An 11,598-nucleotide genomic window follows, 5' to 3' on the forward strand; every position below is an offset into this window, starting at 1 on the left:
AAATGATGGATATGTATAGTGATTAACTGAGCACTATTAAATTTAAAAAAAAACACGTTAGAATCAACCCAATAGTACTTAATAAAGCACTTAGGCTTGCTCATAACGAAGCTGGTCTCACCAGGGAAGAAATTAATGTTGTGTTGGCCACAAGAAAATCTATCATAAAGTTTGACAATAAGTTGTGTGTCCGTAAAGACACACCAGATGGTTTTGATGTTACAATGGGAAGTTCTGATTCAGCACAAATAGCTGATTTAGTCTGTATATATATACTTTTGGAAATGGCAGACCAGTTCCTAAGCATCAATGGAAGTCTGTATCATGATGATTGTTTACTTTACCTTCAAAATGTTTCCGACCAAAAAGTACAAAAAGTTAAGAATAGTTTAGTTAAGTTTTTCCGTAGAATGGGCTTAAGCATCGTTTTTGATGATGTAACAAAGGCCAACTTTTTAGATATTACACTTCACTTACACAATAACTCGTACTTCCCATACCACAAACCATCAACCAATCTTAAGTATATTAGCAAATTCAGTAATCATTCTAGGGCAATTACTAGGAACTTAGTGAAGAATATTTCATTTAGACTGTCTAAGTTATCTGCTTATGTTGACATTTTCAACGATAATGCCGAATTTTATAACTCTGCCTTACTTAAAGCAGGTTATACAGAGAAAGTTACCTACATTAATTCCATTCAATCTTATTTTACCTTTACTAAAGGAGATACGAAATCTAGTTGTAAGGATATTAACAATATCAATTTTAATTTATACGCCAACACCAGGCAGAGCAAGGGAGATAACCCTTTTTAATCCCCTATTTTCGTTCGAAAGGTAAATCTATGTTTTTCAAGATAGTTACACTAAAAATAAGGTAACTATTAGCAAAACTATTTGGTTAATTATTCCTTATGAGAGGCAAATTAAATCTAATCTTCTTTTGCAGTTTTGGGAAGCTATTATTAAGAAGTTTCCAAAGAATTCTAGGTGTTACTCTATTATCAACTTGCACACGGTTAGGATAGGTTTTTGTAAACACAAAAAATCTCTTACAAATAATCGGTTCACCATTACCATCTCTTGGATTACTGCTCTTTGTTCTTTGGTGCACATTGCCTGTGGAGTGGCCATGCTTACACTGTAAAGCCAGAAAGAAAAATGGCACAATCAGGCTCAAACTTTGATCATGTGACCACGATAGTACCAACCATAGCTGCTAGAATAAGAATAGGCTGGGCAAAGTTCAGAGAGCTTCTCCCTTTGTTAGTAACAAAGGGCCTCTCCCTCAGAACGAAAGACAGACTGTATAATGCCTGTGTGTGAACAGCCATGCTACACAACAGTAAAGCATGACCTGTGGCTGCAGAGGACATGTGAAGGTTTGAAAGAAATGAAGCTAGTATGAGTGAGGTCTTAGATTGCAGAGAGCTGAAAGTATTTTGTGCCACACTTTAATGATTTCTCCAATTTGTCTCCATGACTACATTCTATGTACTAGTGCACATCAATATCCTTTTTACAATATCCTTTGGAGTTTCAATTTTCCATGTTCAGTCACAATTATATAAAAATATAAAATAACTTTCTACTATTAACAATAATGGAGCAGAATAAAAGAAAATATATAAAATACTCAAGTTAGCTTATGTTAGTTATGTTAACATATTTAATACAAAATTTAGATAAGTTAAAAATATGTTTGGGCCATATTTGACCTGTGAAAAAGTTAATTTGCCATAGAGGACCTTTTTTGTTGTAAGCCTAAACCAAGAAATGTTGTCAACGGTAAAGTAGTAGAGTATATGATTGTTGTACAGGTGAAATATGTCTCAAATATTGTTGAACTGATATGAATGTTAGTTTATTTGCAATACTACTTACACATGCCAAATATTTAAGAGGAAATCTATCTAGAAATAGTTATGTAGTTAAGAAAAGACAATGATATTAATTTAGAATGCATGTCCTAATACTGCAGAATAAATATGTAGCCCTTGTTTAAGTAAATAGATCTTTAGCCTTTAAATCAGCCATATCCGGCCAAAATATTCTTCCTGTTTTATGGACAAACTGACCAGGTCCAGCCTTTCACACAGACCCTACAATGTGGGTCTAAAAAATATAAAGCCATATAATCGAAATCTCATGGCTACAAGATAATTAATTCAAAAAGATGTGAATAAATAAGCAGAACATTTGATGGAATAATATGAACTAGCTGGACCTGTGAAAAATTCATGGAAAACATAAAAAATGTAAGCATCTGTAAAAAGTGTTCTGGTGCCATGAGAAATATTTGTATATAATGACCGTCTGTCTTTACGTTCTGAGTTCAAATTCTGCTGAGGTCGACTTTGCCTTTTGTCCTTTCGGGTTCGATAAATTAAGTACCAGTTGTGTACTGGGGTCGATCCAATACACTGGCCCCCTCCCCACATAAATTTCAGGCCTACAGAATATAGAAAACAATGTAACATCAATGACTATATAATCCAACCGAAATATCTCAGTTACACAAATGTAAAAGGAATTACTATTTAACCTTAGAATACATCGTACATATTCAAAGAAACTTCTCAGTATGGAATGTTCTTCTGGTATTCTTTTATTCTTTTACTTGTTTCAGTCATTTGACGGTGGCCATACTGGAGCACCGCCTTTCAGTCGAAGAAATCGACCCCTGGACTTATTATCTGTAAGCTTGGTGCTTATTCTATCAGTCTCTTCTGCTGAATAGCTAAGTTATGGGGATGCAAACGCACCAACATCGGTTGTCAAGCAATGGTACTGGGGGGACAAACACAGACACAAACTCACACACACACATACATACATACATACATACAGACAGACAGACATATATGCATACATACATGTATATATATATATATATATATATATATATATATATATATATATATATATATATATATATATATATATATATATATATATATATATATATGACGGGCTTGGAGGTAGTGGTAATGCTGGTTTGTGCGATTTTGTGGTTTACTGGTATGCCGAGAGAGATCTAGCGGGCCGCTAACTGATTCTCCGATCTTAAAGGTATAATGTGGATGTGTAATGATGGATCAGCTGATGCGGTGGTCTTCCTCACAGTACTTCATGGTAGACAATATTTTGTGTGTATGTCACACCACGTTTTTGGCCTTGTCTGTTATCCCAATTGAGTGTCATGACTCTTACTTTGATATTGTTCATAGCTCATGCTCTTGAAAATGTGACATATAATTGGCCATGAGAAAATATTGGTTGAAACAAATGTATTCCAACTTTTTTCAAATGTCTGCCCTTGAACCTTATTAATTGTCATTGAATATGCAAGTCGATGTGGAAACTGAAGTCTGTTTAGTGTGAATAGAATATTTGCATCAATTGGGCTAAGTTTAATTGTGTGTGTGTGTGTGTGTGTGTGTGTGCACGCGTGCATGTGTGCATATGAGCTTGCACACACGCACAAATTAGTACATATTAGTGAAAACGTATTTGTTTACATATACGTTATTGTCAGCCACTAAGGGACACTAAGCATGTCCCTTGGTGGCTGAGGATATGTGCATCTCTGATCATGAGCAGAAGTAGTGGGGGAGCATCATAGCCAAGTGTTGAGAGGAGTTCTTTGGGGGTTTGAATAATTCACCTTTGGAAACATGGATGTTTTGCTCAACATCCTTAAACAAACCTTATTCAGGGACATTTTGAGCGGGATGGGCTACTCGACCTGAAAAATTCTAACTGGGCCCCACCTGCAAGGTCATGCGCTGTTTATCTTGATATGAGATTGCACACACAGGCTTGTGATGTTTGTGCTCGGTGTACCCTTATCAGATGGATAGTCATGATGGGTATACTGGGCTTTGTAAATTTGTACCTCAGTGTTGTTTTGATGGCATGCATTGCTCTCTCACTCAATAATAATAATAATAATAATAATAATAATAATAATAGTAATAATAATAAAATTTTAACACAATTCCAACAACTTTATTGGCAGGAGATAAGTTGATTACATTGACCTCAGTGCTCAACTGGTATTTATTTTATCGATCTGCAAAAGGATGAAAGGTAAAGTTGACCCCAGCAGCAGCATATGAATCCAGAACGTTAAGACGGATGAAATGCCGCTAAGCATCATGCCATAACTCAACATCAGTATTTCCTAATGCTGAAAGTTGTTCTTTCCTGCTGTGTATTTGTTTATGCATAAAGACTTCTAAAGACGATATTTTCCTTTGAAAACATTACTTGTCTTTTGCATTTCGATGATAAAAAATCTTAGCTTTTACAATGGAGTATTTTATTTCAAAGCTACTTCATATGTGAGCAATTCTAAACTATGCAATTTAATATACAACTGAGAATGATGAGATTCTGTTCATTAAAAAATATTATTATTGTTATGTATACACAAGAAATTTGAAACATCAACTTTATTCACTACCACAATGAAAATACTAATTATTTACTATTCAGAATGGTTACTCTATTTTTATAGTTTATGGAAGTCTCAATTTAGACAATTTATTAACCTAACTATTACTTTCATATACTCTTTTGTTTAATTAAACATAGAAAAATATGCATTACTCATGGGACATAAATTATATGAAAAAATGGAAAAGTTTTTGTCTTAACAAGGAGTTCTAAACTGTAATACTTCATCGGTTCACTCTTAAATAATTATGCTAATATCTGTGTATAAGATTGTAGACTTTTTTTCTATTCCCTGTAAATTCATTTAATTGTTTATTCATTTCATTTGGTTTGTTTCTGTGTCTGCTGAGCCATATTTTTACTCAGATTTATTACTGGTTATTTTTTTTTCTTGTATATTTTTATTTTTGATTTGCCAGAGTCAAATCTAGTTCTTTGTGGATATATATTGTTGCAATTTATCACCTTTGTTTAGAAATCACCATTTTACACACTTGAAAATCTGACATATTTGCTTAAAGAAAATGGACATTTATACAGTTTTAACAAATAAAGTGTAGCACTCTACAAGTTCCATTATATATGAATTATTTATAGTAACAGCAGTTTTATGCTGTGAGTGTATTGTTGGACATCCATTTTAATGTAAGAACCATCTGCCTTTTTGATAAAAGTCAACATCAAGCACTTATGAGGTGAAAGTACTTAGGAAAAGAAGTCCTAATGAGAGGAAAGGCCATATGAAAAGAAAGTTTTAATGAGGGGAAAGTTCATATGAAAAGGAAGTCCTCATGAGGACTGAGTCCTAATGAGAGTAAAGTCCGATTGTAGGATCAGCTGGTGAGTGACCTTAGGTCCCTGGACTTGTATGAAGTATGGTTTAGTTAGCTACAAGCATCATGTTTCTTTCATCAACCTGATTCAGAGTAGGTGACTGTCTTATTTCTTTAAGTGTGTAAGACATAAATAGCAGACAAAATATCTGATGGAGTAGAACAATTAGATTTCTTGCTGTGTCTTGAAGTATTCTTAAAAACAACCCCTACTACTTAGAAGGAGTGGTCAGTAATATCCAATTGAATATCACTTGTATTATGAGAAATTATCATAGAAGAAGGAGTGATGTGATGAAAAGTCCTTCAAAATATGCTGGAGAAGTGGTGAGTATCAGAACAAGTATTGTTTGAACCACTTGACCACTTTTATGGACACGATCAGTTATTGTGTTGGTCTGATGTCTAGAAGTTTAGAACAAAATTTCCAACATGGAGTGTATAATAAAATAGTGGTAAGGGATTATATAGACTGTAAGCTAGTATAGAAATCGGTCAGAACTGTACTACTAATGTGGTGGAAAGAAAACTTAGTATTAATGCCTGAATAAGTTCCAATACCATCTTCATATTCACAGTTTGTGTATAGGAGTGGGTTATATTTGTTATAATGTAATATTTACATGAAAAACACTCAGTTCATACAGTTCATTTATTCATTCAATCATCATCATCACCAGCACCAGCACCACCAGGTTGGGGTAGGGTGAAGTGAAAAGTTTTCTTGTTATGTGTGGGTGGAACACACAGGTTGGTGGCTAGCAGATAGCAATGATGCAGTGGCACAGGGCCAAGAGGACAGGATTGGGGAGTGGGAGGTAAGCGTAGTTCATGAAGGAGGACATGTGAGGAAGAGACGAGATGTAGAGACATAGTTTTGTTTGTTGTAGCAGTGTGTGTGAAACGTTTTCTTGCTATGTATGGGTGGGACACACAGTACTTCTAGAATTCAGTTTTGTTGATGTGGGTGGGTCATCTCAAGAACCTCATATCACCAGGCATCTCAGTCCATTGTCATTTCCTCATTGAGGCCCAACATCCAGAGATCAGTCCTTACCATTTCTACCCATGTCTTCCTGGGTCTCCCACTTCCGCGGGTGCCATCCACTTTCAGTGATCAGCACTTCTTTACGCAGCTGTCCTCATTCATACACATCACATGTCCAAACCAACGTAGTCTTCTCTCTTGCATGCTACATTTGACTCCTCTTATGCCCAACTTTTCTCTCAATACATTTACACTTTGTCATACATGCACACTGATGTTGCACATCCAGTGGAGAATACTACCTTTGTTTCTCTCCAGTCTACGCATGTCTTCCTCATTGAGAGCCCATGTCTCACTACCATGGGGTATAGCCGTTCACACACAAGCACCATATAGTCTACCTTTCACTCTGAGAGAGAGAGAGAGAGAGAGAGAGAGAGAGAGAGAGAGAGAGAGAGAGAGAGAGAGAGAGAGAGAGAAAGAGAGAGAGAGAGAGAGAGAGAGAGTCCTTTTGTTGCCAATAGAGGTAATGGCTCTCTGAACTTCCAATTCTTATTTTAGAAACAATATTTTCAGAGCATCCCCCACCATTGCTAATTTGGTCACCTAGGTAACGAGAATCTATCCACAACCTCAAGAGAGCCTCCTGGGCATTTGAGAGAGACAAAGTCTCATGTGCTCTTAGTGCTTATTGTTCCTGCACGTCTGCCACATACAAAGATGACTTTATCTGTTAATCTACCTATGATTCCACTGGACCTCTTATGTGTCTATAGCTTACACTGGGTGCAGTGAATGGAATTTCTTCCAACTCCTTTCCTACATATTGAGCAGGGTCATTTACCCGATGGAAAGAGAGTTTTATCTTCTTTCTTATTAATAACAACTTTGGTCTTTGCTAGGTTAACTTTAAGGCCCTTTGATTCCGGGTTTTGTTTCCCTACCTGGAATTTCTTCTCCAATTCTGCTAAAGATTCTGCAATAAGAGCAAGGTCATCAGCATATAGCAGTTCCCACGGGCACCCAGTTTTGAATTCCTCTGTTATGGCCTGGAGGACTATAATGAATAAGGGTGGGCTGAAAACTGAGCCCTGGCGAGCCCCTACCTGAACACTAAATTCATCACTGTATTCAAGGCTGATTCTCACCTTACTACAGCACCACTGTACATGGCTTGTACAGCTCTAACAAGCTACTCCTCTACTCCTGAATTCCTTAGAGACCACCATACAACAGAGCCGGGAACTCTGTCAAAAGTTTTCTCCAGGTCAACAAAGGCTAAGTACAATGGCTTACTTTTGGCCAAGTATTTTTCCTGGGGTTGTCTCACTAGGAAGATGGCATCTGTGGTATTCTTCCCAGGTACAAAACCAAACTGCATCTCATCTAGTTTAATTCCTAATCAATTGAACTATAACCCTCTCAGTAACTTTCATGACTTGGTCCAGTAGTTTAATACCGCTGTGGTTGTTTCTAAGACATCACCTTTACCCTTGTAGCAGCTAACTATAATACTGCTACACTAGTCTTTGGGGATGATGCCCTCCTGAATAACCCGATTAACTATACGAGTGATTAAGCTGTATCTTACGCCACTGGAAATTTTAATCATCTTGGCAGTGATTCTTGATGGTCAAGGGGTTTTCCCTGTCTTCATGTCCTTAATTGCCTTATCTATTATGCTGCTATCAACTCTGATGGTTGGTCCCTCAATTGGTTCCATATTTGAAAGACTCTCCTCCTCCCATTTCATTTTCCACCTTTCATAGTGACACTTCCATGCATCTTTCTTCTCTGAGTCACTAAGTGCAAACATACCATTATCCATTCACACCCATTTCTCACCCACCACATCCCTATTCTCTTTGATACACTGATTTGCAATCCTGAACACCTCATGCATCTGATCCTCATGCTGTAAAACATTGGCAAATCTCTTACCTTCAGCTGCTCCTTTTGCTATGTATATCTAATACCTAGCTGCCCCTTTTGGCTACCTGATAGAATTCTCTGCTTCCACCATTTTCCCAGTCTTTCCAAGCCTGTCTTTTGGCTTTTATAGCACTGCCAATCTCTTTATTCCACCACCATCTCACCCTTGGTCTACCTGGGACTCTGTGCCAATCACAGATTTCGTCCGTAGCCCTCAGTAGATTGTTCTGCTGGAACTTCCACTTGTCCTCTAAGCTATATGTCTCTAACTCTTCCTCTCATCAGAAGCTTCCATTAACAAATCTCTAAATTTTTGTCTGTTTGCTGGATTTTTGAGCTTCCATAGTCTTCTTTTCCCAATTGGTTTACTTCTCCAAGTCTTTCTAGCTCTAATTCTGAAGTCACTAACTAGTAACCTATCTTGGTTTGTACATTCTTCACCTGGGAAAGACTTTGCATTTTTAAGCATCCATCTATCTCGTTTCCTGGTGAGGCGGTAGTCAATTTGGCTCATGTGCTCACCAGACTGATAAGTGATTAGGTGGCTGGCTGGTATTTTGAAGTTAGTGTTGCAGATCATGAGATCATTTGCATCACAGAACTCCAGTAGTCTTGTTTCCTCCTCATTTTTAGGTCTAAAACTATATCCCCCATGCATTCCCTGGAGTCCATGGAAGTGCTGTCCAACATGTCCATTGAAGTCACCAGCCACAATAGTAAAGTCTCTGTCATTTGTTGTTGAAGTGGTCTGCAAAAGGGTCTCATAAAGTTGGTCCTTTTGTTCATCAGCCAGCCCAGACTGAGGAGCAAAGACAAAGATAAATGTAACTGTAAATAACAAATCTTAACCTTTGTAGCCCAGCTTCCTAATTCTTTATATTAATTCTAAGATGATTGGAAAGTCTTAAAAGAAACATTATTAGGAGGTTCTTAACAGAACAAGCTCGATTATTGTATTCTTTGATTTCATTTCTACATGAACCACTAATATGCAGCTGAGCTCTCTACAAACAGTAAATATATTCTTCTCTACCCTAGGCACAAGGCCCGAAATTTTTGGGGAGGGGGCCAGTTGGTAAGGTCGACCCCAGTGCGCAACTGGTACTTAATTTATCGACCCTGAAAGGATGAAAGGCAAAGCTGACCTCGGCGGATTTTGAACTCAGATCATAAAAACAGATGAAATACCGCTGAGAATTCACTCGGCATGCTAATGTTTCTGCCAGCTCACAGCCTGCAAACAGTAAATATATTGAAGATGGAAAACCATTCACTCCAACAATCAATACAAATATCTCTTCTGTGACTTCAGTGGACATAACCCAAACTGGCTTTTGCTGATTTTGACGACACAGAAGCCAGAGTCTTTATCTTCTGGACTGATTTTATTAATCTATATTTTTAATCAACACACTGACACTTCAAGCTTGTTCACTCCAAATCCAGTCTTTAACTAGCCTACATTTGTGTACCCATTAGATAATGAATGCCATATACATTCAGAATTTCACCACTTCTAATCCTCTTGTGCTTCAGGTTAACGAACGTTTCAGTTTCCTATCCCTGTTAAGAAACCCCAATTAAGAGCAGTGACATAACACCTAATTTATGCCCAGTCATTAATTGTTGTTAAAACATTTGGTTCTATGTGTCTGATAATATGAATTCTAAATGGTACCTTTCCTAAATTTACATTAATCATATATTATAAACAGAAATAATGGTTATTAGTTATAATCATATATCATTATGATACTGTTTAATTATAACAGTATAAACAGAAATAATAGTTATTGCTCCTGTTATTAAACCCATAAAATGGTGAGAGAAGTAATTATTTGAAAAGTTTATTCTGATCTGGTGATTAGATGTTATTGGTCGTTCATCCAAATAATTCTAATACACACATGAATGCACACATGGAAAAAGACAAATACACACTTAGCTTCACCAAGTTTTCACACTTTCACACACACACAGAGAGTAGCACTTGGATATATACAAAGAAATACTTTTTGTTCATGCACATATATCGACAATTTTGACACACACACATATACATGCACTTACATGCACACACACACATATACACATGCATACACACACATATACATGCACACACACACACACACACGTATCTTTGAATCATCCACTTGTTCCTTAACTGTTTGACCACTGCTGACTCTATAGCCACTTACCCACCTTCTGGCCCAGCATCTGAATCATGTATACTTTTTGGGTCACTTTGACAAAGCTCAAGTAAAAAAGAAAAAAAAAAAAAAGAAAGAAAAAAAGTCAACTTTGTTTTCCTCTGCTTTTTCCGTTAGCCATTTACCATTGCTTTAAGTCAATATGCATCATGTTCTGCACTTTTGGGAATCTACCATCTTGTCTTGCTGTAGAGGTGATACATGGCTACCCCAGGTGGAAAGATAAAAAAGATGGTGGTAATAAGGTGTCATACTCTACCCTCAAGGTATAAAAAGGTGAATATAAGAGAGAGAGAGAGAGAGAGAGATAAAGGATGGGTAGGTTCATAAGGGTGTGTGTATGTAGAGTGATAGACGGTTAGAGTTAGGGAATGCAGAGGTGAATGCAGTAAATGGTGAACACAGGTGGAAGAATGGTCAATGGAGAATATCAAAATAAATGAACAACCAGTCAGAATACAATCAAAGCAATTTTATGTCAACTTTAATGTTATACAAGCACTGAAACATGGGGTATATTTTATTAGTGATCTGTACCATCCCATATCCATTTATTTCGAATTTTCTTCTTTGTTTATTAAAACAGTTTAAAATGTCATTACACATATTTTGCAGATGCAATACTGAAATCCTTGTTGCAAAAGGAATTCTTACTGATATATGTAATTATCTGACAGGCAAGCAATTAGTGCAAATATAAGCAAATTTTTAATGCCACACGCTCTTTGATTTATAGGAGGTCCTTTTTACCTGGGGGAAGGGAAGAAATAATGAAAAAACAAACAAAAAAGAAGAAGACCCTCACCCTCACCTGCTCAAAGTCTTTTATTTATTAAAAGCAATATTGAAATATTTGTCTGTTTGAAAGGGTTATTTTGTTGATGTATGTGTTTGTTGAATACAGTTTAGTATAAAATTAAGCAAATTTAAATGACATAATCGTTGATTTATGGCATATCCTTTAATTTGGAGAAGAAAAAAAATATATTCTTGATATATATATATATATATATATATATATATATATATATATATATATATATATGTATATGTATATGTATATATATGTATGTGCATAAAAGCAGCACTGAAATCTTATTGTGAAAGAAGTCAGCATTTGAAGTAAATAAATGTTTGACAGGCAAGCAGTTAGTTTAAACTTAAGCAAA

Source organism: Octopus bimaculoides, chromosome Z (genome assembly GCF_046866305.1).
Source record: "Octopus bimaculoides isolate indiv1 chromosome Z, ASM4686630v1, whole genome shotgun sequence".
Classification (NCBI taxonomy): domain Eukaryota; kingdom Metazoa; phylum Mollusca; class Cephalopoda; order Octopoda; family Octopodidae; genus Octopus; species Octopus bimaculoides.